At 48.7% G+C, this 12,589-nt stretch overlaps 1 long non-coding RNA gene across 1 annotated transcript in view; it reads left to right on the top strand.

Moving 5' to 3' along the window:
* Positions 1–6,381: 6,381 nt before the first annotated feature.
* The window catches only part of LOC109293243, a 36,016-nt gene continuing 29,808 nt past the window's right edge, over positions 6,382–12,589 (top strand). Inside the window, exon 1 of the long non-coding RNA XR_002096272.1 lies at positions 6,382–6,826. This is a non-coding gene — a long non-coding RNA (uncharacterized LOC109293243). The remainder of the gene's footprint in view (positions 6,827–12,589) is intronic.

Below are 12,589 nucleotides of genomic sequence, written 5' to 3'. Positions count from 1 at the left end.
CTCATCTCATGCCTCATGGGTGTTGCTCCCAGAGGCCAATTTGACCCACGGCGATGCTTGATATGAACCCTATTAAGAAAGCAATGAGCAGAGACCAACTACCGTAATCTTTATTCTGACTCGCTTGCATGGCCCCCTCCTCCCTCCAATGTTTATTTAAACTAAATTTGATTGCATACTTCCTATGTGAGAGCTCTTTAGGTTCCAGTCACTGCTGTGTTTTAAATTAGTGGAAAATAAAAGATTAAATGCTTGTGTGAAATCAAGACGCCAAGGTGCCCCAAAGTGACTGCAGAGATAATCACCCCAAATTAGCCAGACAATATCCACACACATACAAAAGCCACCTAAATTACAGGAAGAGGGGGAGTGCGCTATTACACTCATAGCATTAATGAATATTTCACTTATCGGTAACAGCGTGGCAAGCGTAGCGGGTCTGCTACATCCGTAAAATTATTAATATTGCGAACGGTGTCATTCTCTATTTAGAAAACAACAAAGTAAGGGATTTAATTATAAGGTTAAAAATAGATATGGTATTTCTGGATCCAGGCACTTGAGTCCGCCGTCGAGGCGACAAGCGGAGCCCAGCGAATAGCTGCGTGCGTGCGGGGTGGGGAGGGCAGGGGGAGAACCCACAACACTGGTGAACTTCTCAGCTTCACCATAAATCTTCAGGAAACTCAAACAGCCATTAATGTTTGTAGACACTTTAAGTGATGATTTCATAATCGCTGCAATCTATCTGTGGCTCGCTATAGATGAGGGTCGTTCGGTTAATGCACGTTTCAGTCTTCATTGCCTTTTTAACTAGTTTTTAATCAGTAATTATTACCGAGCTGGAATGGTATGCATACTCCTTTTCGCTCTCTCCCCGGAAGAGTGCCAGTCAATATGTCATGTCAATTAGTGTGCGGTGCGTGGGCTGGCAGGAAGCGCTAGAACTGTTGCTAACAAAGGGCAGCTGGATAACTAGCCTGTCTGTCTGTCTGATCCGCTTTGCAAAAATCCTCCCCCCCTCAGCTCTGCCCGGGCGTCTGGGGAGACAGGACCGCAATGACTCTAAATTACGTAAATCGACTAAAATCCATCAGAAGGGGTTTTCTTGCGGCGAAACGTTTTCGAATTCGGCTGAAAACACAGTGCTGCCTATCGCTTTGCTGCTTGGGTGCCCGGACTTAGGTTGGGAGAGCGCGGCAGTGTGTTAAATCACGCTGGCTAACAGGTCTTTTCCCCCAACAGCACCATGCACCTTGCATAGAAAAGACACCTTGGTACCTCTGAATGGGTTTGGTGGTCGCAGTCCTCCCCGCTTTTTGCTTGGGCAGGTGTAAGTGGCAGCCAGAAGCTCTGCTGAGTGCTTAGTGAGAGATGAGCTGCAGCAGCTCATCAGTGGTGATGTGAGCAAGCAAAATTTCTCTGAGATCCCAACAGAGCATGGGAGCATCTTGAAATCTCTCTCACTCTTTTAAGAGTGTCCCCTGATAACCCCTGATCTGCTGTAGGTCTTCCTTGCAAGAGAGGCGCAAGCCTTTTATGCAGGGGCTGGAGGAAAGGACTCGTGCAGCAGCTTGAGTCACCCTCTGTGGCTATTAATTACAGTTGTCCTTAACAAACTAGAGCATTTGCTTGGTTTAATACCGTCGTGTATTTTGAAAACCCACAGAGGCTGACGACGTCTGAAAGTGCATCACCACAGCAGGCTCCCAGAGATGTTCACGCCAGTGGGTGAGTGATGAAGAGCCTGCCCTTCGGAGGTGCTGCTTCCCCGTTGCTCCTGTCATCCTCCGCTGGACTTGGGTGTGCACTGTCCACCAAAAATCAGGTCTCTCGTTGATTCATCTTTGCACGGTGCCCAGCTCACTTGGGCTCTGAATCACGACTGCAGCGCCCTGGTGCTAGCCCACTCCAGTTACATCTGGTCCAAATGAGGCGAGGAAGCACTTACTTTTCAAAGCTTCTGATGCAAAATGCTCTGCTAGAGATGGCAAGAAAGCAGCAGGGAGCTGGGAGAAGTGGGCCTTGTGTCTCTGGTGGGAGGCGTGTGCATGGTAGATGGCAGTGGCTTTTCTCAGTTCACAAGGAACTCCAAATTGAGATCTGGCCCGTTCGGTCATACTCGGGCACTTCGGAGTCGTACTCTTTGAAACGGGGAGACGTTTGCTTGTCACCTGTTCCATAGCTGAGCCATTTCCTGTGACGAGGCCACGTGCCGGGCAACTTTTAACCAGCCAAAGCTCCAGCTGGACTCATCCCCATTATTCTCTTCATACCATTTGCAGCTTGGGCTGATCTTTCCCTGCTCCTGTGGATGACGGCTGGGGGAGGTGGGGAAGGTCCGTGCATTTTTGCAGGTGTTTCATTTGCACTACTCTCTCCTGCTAATCCCGTAGCTGCTTCCTCTCGCTGTCAGAGGGGAAGGATGTTACGTGACCCCTCATGAATGCTTTCAGAGTTTCCTTCTGACAGGCCCCCAAAGGAGGCACAGAGAAAACTCTGCAATGGCTCTCTTGCGTAATAACCCAGTTGAGGAAGTGCCCATTAATGAGAGACTGAGCATACGGGGGGGGGGGGAAGAAAAAGCATGCTATTAACAGCTGCCAGTGTTGACCAGAAGAGCCTCCTTTGAGGCTTTAGGCAACATTTAGGTTTCGGCAAAGGGAAAAGCAGTCTTAGCGATTCCATTACAGCCGCTTTTGACTGTTCAGCAGCCGCAGCTTGTGCGAGTGTGACCACCTTTTATTTTTGTTTTACTTAATGTCACACTCCTAAAAGGCACCGGGGGACAGCTATCTTTTAAAAGCTATTTTGAAGAGATTTCGGTGGGAGGCAGGTGCTTAGAAAATCCTAGTAGGGTTTCTCTCTGCCACTTAGACACCTAAATGTCCTTCGGAGTCTGGTCCCGGCTTACCAAGAGAAAAGCCTTGTATTTATCCCATGGGCTGGCACTGTCCAGGCAGTGGGAGTCCAGGCTTCTGGTTACTACTTCCACCCAAATCTGGAGAGAGAGGCTGGTAAGGAGGCGACTCGCCCACCTCTAGGATGCATGTGCTCAGACATACCTAGAGCAAGAAGCAGTGGACTCCACCCTGCAGGACCTCCCCTCCCTTTGGAAGCCATTCATGCTCAGCGTCCTTAAAAATCCCTGCAGACAGGTGCAGGCCGTCCAACTCTAGCAAACAGCTCTACAGGAGCAGAGCAACCCGGATGCACGGCTCAGTGGTCGTATGCAAGCCGACGGGAAAGCTAGCGGCTACAAGAGTGTGCGTGTGTGTGAGATAGGGAGACCTCCCCCTTTTGGGTGGATTTGTTGTAACCGTTTTGTGCCTCTGCCATAGCCCACGCTACACGGAGACTAAACTGAGGGTAACACAGCAGCTGTTTTATTCCAGTGCGTTCACAAACCAGTCCCAGTCGATCAGCCGCCGACCATTCAGGTGTGGTCATTCCTTTCTTCCCACAGCAGTAGTCTCTCCAGAGGCTTAGTCTGTGGTATTTAGTGCCTCTGAGCCCCCAAAGATGGGAGATGATACTGGTCCTCCTTATAGGCATATTAATGACGGTGAAATCCAATGGGATTTGGGCACCTAACTCGGTTAGGCATTTGTGAACATCCTTAGCCAGCGAGTACAAAAAAAAAACCCCCTTGAAAAATGCCTTGAATACAAGTAGTTGTGTATGCCAGGGCATTAAAATGACTACACAAGGTGAGGACGGGCAGTCGCCCCTGTCAGCTGACAGAACAATAAAAGGCTCCCATTAGAGGAAGAAAGCATTACCTGCTCCTGAAAACAGATGCTACGTCTGACTGAGCAGTGCATCCCTAAAGGGGGGAGAAGCTTAAGTAAGAATTGCAGCCACGTGCTGTAAAACGTGGTGCTGGATTCACAGGCTAGTGTCAGGGTTAAGAAGCTCTCGAGGACTGGAGCGGTTCTCCGGCACTCAGGACGCCAAGGGTCCCTTGCGGGAGGCTCAGCTGTGGAGGTAAAGCATGGAGTAGGTGATCTCTCTTCTCATGCATTTACCTCCGTGCCCCTCTTTTTTTTTTAAATTTCCTTTCTTTGTCACTGAAGAGAGGTAATGCCCTGATGCTTTGCATGGGGTGGACCGGGGCTTTCAAGATGTGACCATTGCACGAAGGCTGATTAGAGGTGCATCCTGTTGGTTATTTTGTGCCGCGCAGCTCCCTCCCTGTCTGCTTCACAGAAACCGTAGACGCGTTACAGCTCTCGCTCTCAGAGCATGGTTCTTCCGCTCAAGCTGTAGAGGTCCCTGGGTCAACGCTTGTCTTCAACGAAATGGTGTCCATCGCACAGGCGCACCAGACCTTCTCGAATAGATGAGGGATAAGGATTCAGAGAGCCCTCCACGGTGCCTTTAAAGCTAGGGACTTACACCGTACAAGTGCACGATAGAGTTATTTATACACTCAATATATGTTTGAGCAAGCAAGAGGGAAAAGCATCTGTTCACACCCAAGCTTCTTCTACGTGCGTATACTTGCCCATTTGCACACAGGCACGAGATACCTGAATCCCACGGAAATAAGCCGCAGGTCTTCATACAGCGAGCTCCAACGTGGCCATCTGTGGCATCTAACTGAACTGACCCTGGGCCCAGAGTATCTCTAGGGCTAAGAAGTGGTGAAGAGATGTCTGAACTCCCCAGTACTACCCAAAATGTGGGTTAACAGAAATAAACTAAAAGAAGAGCCAGAGAGGATCCTTATGGTGCTATTGCCACAATACGCAAGAAACAAAATCTGTGAGAATATGACATAAACAGCTTCGGTGCATAAAAAGGATCTGTTTACAACAATGTGTCTGTCAACACAAGAGGAAGGGCTCCTTCTGGCCTTTACAGATGGCTCTCCAACACACGACAACAAATTTACAAGATAACAAAAAAACACGCCGCTTTAAAATGCAAATGAGCGGCAGCCCTAATGATTGGATTTGACTAACGGAGCAGCTATTTTTCAGCGACACCAGGCGGGGATTCCTCCTAGATCAAAGTTTCCATAAGCAGGCGACGTGGGTTTCCAGGAGGATCACAGGACCACTGTGACGCGTCTGCCCAGAGTTAGGTCTTCGGAGGACTGGGCGACTGAACAAAGGTGCACGCTCCTTTTTAAGCATAACCTGGCAACTGGTTGCATGCCAAGTGAGCTGCAAATAGCCAGCTTCTAGCTGTGTTATCCGGGTATAATGAAGCGCAAGTCATGATGTTGGCTTAGAGTACGCAAGCGTTGGGTTCTCTGGATAAGTCGCCTGGTTTTTGAGCTGTTAGGATTCACTTGTATGAATCAGACCTCGTGGTAGACCAACGAGATGTCTGCAAAAAACAAAATCGCTTTAATTTTTTTTTTGCAAAAAGTCTCATTGGTCTAATAAAAGAGATCACCTCTACCATGAGTTGTGGTTCCTTTTGCCTCTAGCCCAATACGGCTACAACCTGGATACCTGGCTCATTTATACGAGGTGTTTCTCGGGAGCTTGCGGGCTCGGAAGAAGCCTGTTCTTTTGATGCACGCTGAGCATCTTGTGCAGTTGCACAACGCCTGGATCTGGCTCGTCTAGAAACCCACCCAAGATTGTGAGGGCAAACTACAAGCGGGTACTACTAAGTGCCTGTAGAAATCTTGACCCATATACAGCCCTACATATATTATGCTTGGGCTGTGCTAATACCCCGGGCCTTATTCACTCTGCTGTGGTTTAGGGAAGACACTGAAGAGCAGCAGGAGTGCTTGAGCTGTTTTCAGATGAGGGCACTGTCTCAGGCTCTGCTCAGCTCCCAGTTGGAAGGCAACCTTTGCAAACGCAAGGGCTAGAAATATAATTTTAAAGTGAAAGCTGAGCTTCTGGGGGAGTTGATGGCATTTGCCTGGGAAAGCTGCCAACTCCCCACAGGTGAGTGCGCAAGAGGATTTGTCAAGCCTTGCAAATAGCGTAATTATGCAATTAACTGATATGCAATTAACCAGGGTAGAAGTGCCGGCAATCTAATGGGGTCAGACTGGGACTGTGCGGATCTTACTGGAGATGGGCACAATGAAGGGTGGCTACAATTGGCTTTGCATAACAAGAAAAGCAAAATTAGGGATGAGACGGAGCTATGCCTCATTTTATGAGCTAGAGAAGGGCCCTTCTTATTCAAGCACATGCTGTGTGGCTCTTGTTAGTGCAGATGCAGGGCCTGAGTTTGGCCTGTTCTGGAGATGTGCTGACATGTCAAAGCCCAGCTTGCGTGCATTTCAGTCCCACGGCCCCCTTGTATAAGTGAACGATGCAGCTCGGCTTTCCAGGAAAGCAGTACATATGGTTGGTGATGTGGGCAGCAGATGGTTAATAAGGTGTGTCCATCGCTGCATCCTTTTTAAAAAATTTGTAATGCAACTATGTGCTCAAAAAGATCTGCGTCATTTTTTAATTGGGAGAAGTCTCAAGGCCAGCCTTTTTCATGGGCGTGCTCAGCTGACAGCGAGGCAAAGCATTTGTAAGCAAGCAGACGCATGGCAGCCTATCAAATGGTCACTGCCTGGCACAGCTGATGTTACCATAAAGGAAAACAAAGCGAGGGCCCTTTGTACAAAAGGTTTTTCTTTTTTCTCTTTGACTAAACATTTCCTTTTCGAGAGACAGCAAAAACAAATAGCGTTGAGGAGGAAGGTTTTTTTCACACGCACTGAAAAGAAACTTTAATTTTCTTTATATTCCCCCTGCAGACAAGGAATTAACAAGAAGCCGAATCGAGTATCGGACACCAGACTTGACCCTCCTGGATCCTTAGCTGCTGCTAATTACAGCTCACTGCACTAGAGGTAAATAGTAGAGAAATCAGCCTTTTACTGATTTAAACACGAAGTCAAGTATCCGTGCCCTTTGCTGATAGCTAATGTATTTCAAGCATCTCTTTATATACAGGACTTGACATCACCTTGTGACCAAGCAAAAACTTACATTATATATTCTTTAAATCGGAAGGCTGCTACAATTCCTCGTGTGCTGATATATTTACAAATGATTGAACACACCAGTATTTTTTGCATTGCCAATCTGGTGTCTGTTGCCAATCTGGTATCCCATCCATATGGGGATTCGGGGTTTACTCACTGAAGTCGATTGCCTAGAAAAGCACCAGGATGAATGGCAGGGCTTGGTACGACGATAAACCCAGGGCAGCACGAGGTAATCTTGCCTTGCCAGTGCTCGGGCTGTGCCTGTTTGTTGGAGAAATGGAGCATTTCAGGCTGCAGAACTGCCAGCATCTTCTTTCATTAGAGCTACCTTCATGTGGCCACAGAGCTGGGAAACTGGCTGAGAGGCTCAGTGGTTTGGAAGTACCCAGTTGCAATGACATGTTGGTCGCCGCCAAATGACCCGCTGTGTTGTGCAGACCCTGATCTTGTAACTTGGGTTGCAATGAACTGATATTTAATTAACTGCAAAACCCAAATCTGACCTTGGAGGCACTGGTGTGATCACGAGAGGTGCTGACCGCCTACGGCCCACATCAAAACCAGTCAGAACTGTGGCTGCTCCAGGTGGCGAGCGTTAAAGCCAACATTTGGGGGAGCGAGGCACGTTGGGACCTCCACCCTTCCTGCAGCAGTGTGTGTAACCCTTGTTGAGGCAGGACACCAGTGGTGTACTCCTCTGGTCCGGTATCAGCCATACAGCAGAGTTGCAAGTTGCTATATCCTGTTGCCATTTGCTTGATCGTTTGACTGTGCGAGCATGTGTGCCTGCAGTACTGTGTGTGTCCCTGCTCTCTCTAGTGCTAGCGGGGCTCTGGGTTGTGCGTTTTCAGTCCATTTTCATTAGGCACCAGGTAAGTAGCAAAAAAGTTAAGTGCAGACAAAAGGCTCATGTGAATGTAAATCGTCCTCCTTCCTCCCTCGCGGTACTACTCCTCAAAGTATGAGATTTTATAATAGCCCTTCGTTCTGCCACAACTGCAGTTGGAGATGCTGTATTTGCTGATAAAAATGCCTGTTTGCCCCTTTAATATGCTTGCTCTGAGTGCCATAGGTGAATCACACCTGGCAGTCTGCCCGTGTAATCGCTGGGTGTTCTTGGAGGTGTATTCTCTTTCCTGACCTTTTAAATTCAAAGAGCTGGTTGGGCTGTTGGCGGAAGCTGGCCCTTTATTTTCTTCAGATTTGTGGGCCTGCATTTATTCAGGAAACTTTCAATTGCAAGTTTATCTAAAAAGTCAAAGGTCCTTGGGGAAATAATCAGGCCAAATTACAGCTGCTAAGCAAGCACAGTATAGGGGGTGGCATTTGTAATGCTTGCAGTTCCTCTCTGCACAGAGTCTTCTGTAATCAATATGCTGTAGAGCAAATGAGCTTTAAAAACACACTCTATTTTATTATTCTTTATTAATAATAATGAGGCCCTTGAAAATATCCATGAAAGGAGATGCTTAAGCTCATAATTAATAAATACTGGCTGGTATGCTACCAAACCTTGAGACGTCTGATAGGGGATATATCTTCATTCAAACAGCAGAGGGTGCTTGTGTGTGTCGCAGCTTAATAAGCCAGTGCCGTAGAAGATATGTAATCTGGTTAACACAATTTACAATCATTTCTTGTGCTCCTTAACTTGGGGTAGGAGAAAGTCTGCAGAAAAGCAGGCTTCAGAGCAGCGAGGGCCAACCTTTTTGGCACGCGTGTCACAAATTAGGACCCCCTTCACGTGCCACTCTGATCCCCTTTCTCTGCCCGATCTGTTGCTCGGCTAGGTCTGCGTTGCATTCTGCTCCCTTCCCTTCGCTCCCCTTCCTGATCTGCTGCTCCGCTTTCTGCTTCCTGCCCTGTCCGCCACTGTGCCGCCTGTCCTCTCCCCAATCTGCTGGGTGCCATGCGTGGAGGCTGCTTGTGGCACGCGTGCTGCAGATTGCACCCCCCACACTATACAGACTGAGGCAAGTGGTGAACCTTCCCTTACAGAGCTGGACTCAGTAAAAACCAGCTCTGAAATTTGAGAAGTTAGGGCTCCCATCTCCCTGCCATGAATGTAGGAGGAGGAGTTGCTGCTATATTGTATATAAGAGCAGCATTTCTGTTATGGCATGGTATGGGTTTTCTGCTGTGAGAACTTGGAAGTGAGGTTTGCAGAGATGTTAGATCAGGCTCACAAATGCTCCAGTTTCCCTAAAGAGCAATAACATTGCACAGGAGCAAAAAATGTGACAGAATTGAAAAGAAATTTGCTAAACCTGTAGGCTTCTGTACTTGACCATGGAGTTTGTACTCGCTTAGACTAGCTGGTAGCCCTCGGTTTTATGCCTTTCATAGCTCGCTTGAGCGTCTTTCAGATTCCAGCATTACCTTAGCATGTCTCGAGAGAAGGAGAAAAGCTCAGCGTGCTGCTCCAGCCTGTTTGATCAGCTGAAACCAACCCAAACCCCACTGGCGTCTGCTCCCCGTTAAACGTGGTCTCCTTCCAGATGCACGTCCTGCTGAGGGGGTGCCTGCCTCTCATGAATTTGAGCCTGGGGGCAGTGACGGTCAGTGGTGCCCTCGCAGCAGGCTGTGCCTGGGTACTCCATCAGCTTCCCACCGAGGGCCTAAAGGGTGATGCACACATCTGCCGTTCTGGTATTTACCTGAAGTGCCACATGGCTCCGCAGGCAGCTTCTTCCTCTCGGCTGCAGATTGCAGTCAGCTCTGAATTCCTTTAACTTTGTGGGGGTCAATCGTTAGAGTGAGTTCTTCTCGCCAACCATTTGGGAACCTTATTTGAAATAAATAACGCGCACAAAATTTGGAACGGGAGTGTCCGGTCTTCAAATATCACCCTTCAAGTGACAGGGTGGTCCAGTGAACCCTGGACACGCTGAAGACCTCTGCTGCCTCGGAGGATCTGGCATCATGGAAGATGCTACCTCTGCAGATCCTTCATTCACTGAAGCCACATGGCCACAGATGTGATTACCACTTGTTGGATTGATGGACCATGCCCAAAGGAGCCCAGGGCTCCTTTGGGCATGCCTCCAGTGAACCCATGGGCACTAATGTGGGCCCAGTATCACACAGACCTTCAGCATCAAAATCCAACAAGAAAATACCATCCAACAACGTAAAAAGCATGGGACATTTGATCCATAAAGAGCTCCTTTAGGAGATCTTCACCTCCGAAAAAGAATGTGCTGCACACGTGGTTCCTGATGAGGTGCGCGATGCGCTGAAGGGGCGAGCTAAGGACCCGATGTCTGCAGATCTCTACGTCCTTGTAGTACCTGTGAGCTCACTGCTGGAGCCTAAGGTGTTGTTCCCTGCTGCATTTGCCAGTGAAGATTGTTGTTGCCTCAGCACAAAGGTGGATGGATTCAAGCGATCCTGGGGCTGAAGCTTTCTGGACAAGAGAAGACCCCAGGTTTCTGCCAAAGGTGGTCACAGAGTTTCAGCTACATCAAAATCATGGACAGAGGCATCACTCCAGAGCCTGGAGGTGTGGTGAGACCTGGCCTTCTATTTCCAAAAGATAAAATCATCCAGGTGATCTCCTCGGCCCTTTGTAGCTAGGACAGAGGGTGAGCTGTACAGCAGCTTTGCCCAGAGGCTTTCCTGATGGATCTCAGCATAGGTGAAGGCAGGCTACGGACTAGCTGATGTGAGCACGTGCCACTGAAGCTCAAGCAGCATCACGAAAAATGGTGCATGCTGGCAGGTGTCTTGGGGGAAGAGAGAGGCGAAGCTTGTGGCAGCTGCTAGTCACACCACTTACTGTGCCCCTGGATGGCATTCAGATGCTGCACGAGCGAGGGCAGGGGAAAAGCCTGTACTGCCTGGAGCAGAGCAGCTGTGTTGCTCTTGCCCACCCCTGATCTTGGGCTGTTTCCAATCAGAGCCTGGGGCTGCAAAGTGGAGCGAGAGCCTTGTCCCCAAACTGTTCAGAGTTCAGCCTTCAATGCCACCGTGGCAGGGGGCCGTGGAACCTGCCTCGTTCAGAAACAGCTGGAAGAGCAAAGGGCTCGGTCTGGTGAGCTTGCACGGCTTTCAGCAAACCTGCACCGGAAAGCTCCTCTATGAAACCCTCCAAAGCACGCGGGTGTCTGCCATTATCCCTTGCGGCAGTGTCCGAGGTCCAGAATGGGCCGGCGACTCGCGGACACGTGGAAGCAATAGCTCTAGGGTGAGTTCAGGGTGATGGGGCAGAGCTCTTATGTTGCCTTAGGAAGAGGAAAAGGAGGTTTTCCACCTGGACTCTGCATCAGAGAGGTCAGGACCCTCGCCCCGTCAGGCAAAACAAAGGAGGTTTGGAAATTTTCCCTGCTTGTGAACCCTTCTTTTTATCTGTAAAGCAGTGCTTGGCACTCTTCACTTGCCATCCACATCATTATTCCCATTTTACAGAGGTTGACCTGCCTGTGGGGGCGGGTCACATCATTTGTCCAGACTAGACTGTCCGGGTGTAGACTTTTAACTCTCAGATCTATAAACTTTCCACCGGCCTGTGCAGCCTCCTTATGTACCCCGCATCTTACCTTTCTCCTTTCAAGCAGCTCTACTGGGTTTTATTAAGCATGGAGTGGGTATGGTGTACACAGGGCATTGACGGGGCAGCGCTTGTGGTCTGACAGAGATGGCCGAGCGTGGACTGCTTTGGGAATGAATGCACTGCCAAGGGCAAATCGCTTGTTAAAAAGGAACTAAGCTAAGTGTCTGCAGCGTCTGAGCATTGCCCTGGCAGGATCAGCCAGGCCTGGTGCACTGTGTTTAAAAGCAACTTGGGCAATTTCAGAGAAAAGGGCAATGTGAACAAGATGGTAGAAATCCTGCGACTTGGTGGTAGGGGAGTCGGACATGAAAGCAGCAAAATGCCATGCGAGAGGCTGTTTTGGTACGCCTGGGTCTCGGGCTGGTGAAGAAAGCATGAGAAATCCTTCTCTGGAGTTTTGCTTTTGTTTTTTAGCAGCGGCTTGAAGCTGTCTGGGCTGTTGGGGAGATTCCAATAAGACCCAGAGATATAGATCAGTTGGCAGGTAGTATGGCATACGCACCTTCGATTTTCACGCACCTCGTGTTATAATCTGGATATTCCCTACCCAATCAGTGTATGCTACCTATAGATGCAATGATGCGTGCGTGCGTACCTCGCATGTGCGTGCCCCTGGAATACATATACAATGATGATGTCTGTATGTATAAGTACACGCTTGCCCTTCTGTAAACAAGTCCCACGCCTATCAGCAAAATGCAGCTTGACTTTTTTTCCCTTTGCAAATCTATCAAACCCAACTGCAACACAGGTTGTGCTGCAAAAGAAAAAAAGCCCATCAAAGAGCTGTGACTGCCTTTTAAAAGGCATTGTTACCTCTCAGCCATAAATGTTTATGACAGGGGGGGAAAGGAAGTAAATCACATTTATATCACTTGTTTTCTTTATCAGGGAGCTAATTTGACAGGGAAGGGAAATTTTTGCTTATTTTACAACTCTGGCTTTGGCAGCGATTTGATTTCAGTAGCTGGGAGGCGAACACACAATCTTATTTTTATTTCTGAGTCGGTATAAAAATTTACATTTTGACACAGACACCCACTCGCTCTCTTGGGCAGATCTAGCAGCCCTCC

The sequence above is a fragment of the Gavialis gangeticus genome, unplaced genomic scaffold (assembly GCF_001723915.1).
Source record: "Gavialis gangeticus isolate Ggan-Ray unplaced genomic scaffold, GavGan_comp1, whole genome shotgun sequence".
In the NCBI taxonomy this organism is placed as follows: domain Eukaryota; kingdom Metazoa; phylum Chordata; order Crocodylia; family Gavialidae; genus Gavialis; species Gavialis gangeticus.
The sequence above is the reverse complement of the archived record's forward strand: the minus strand, read 5'-3'. Positions and strand labels throughout refer to the sequence as shown.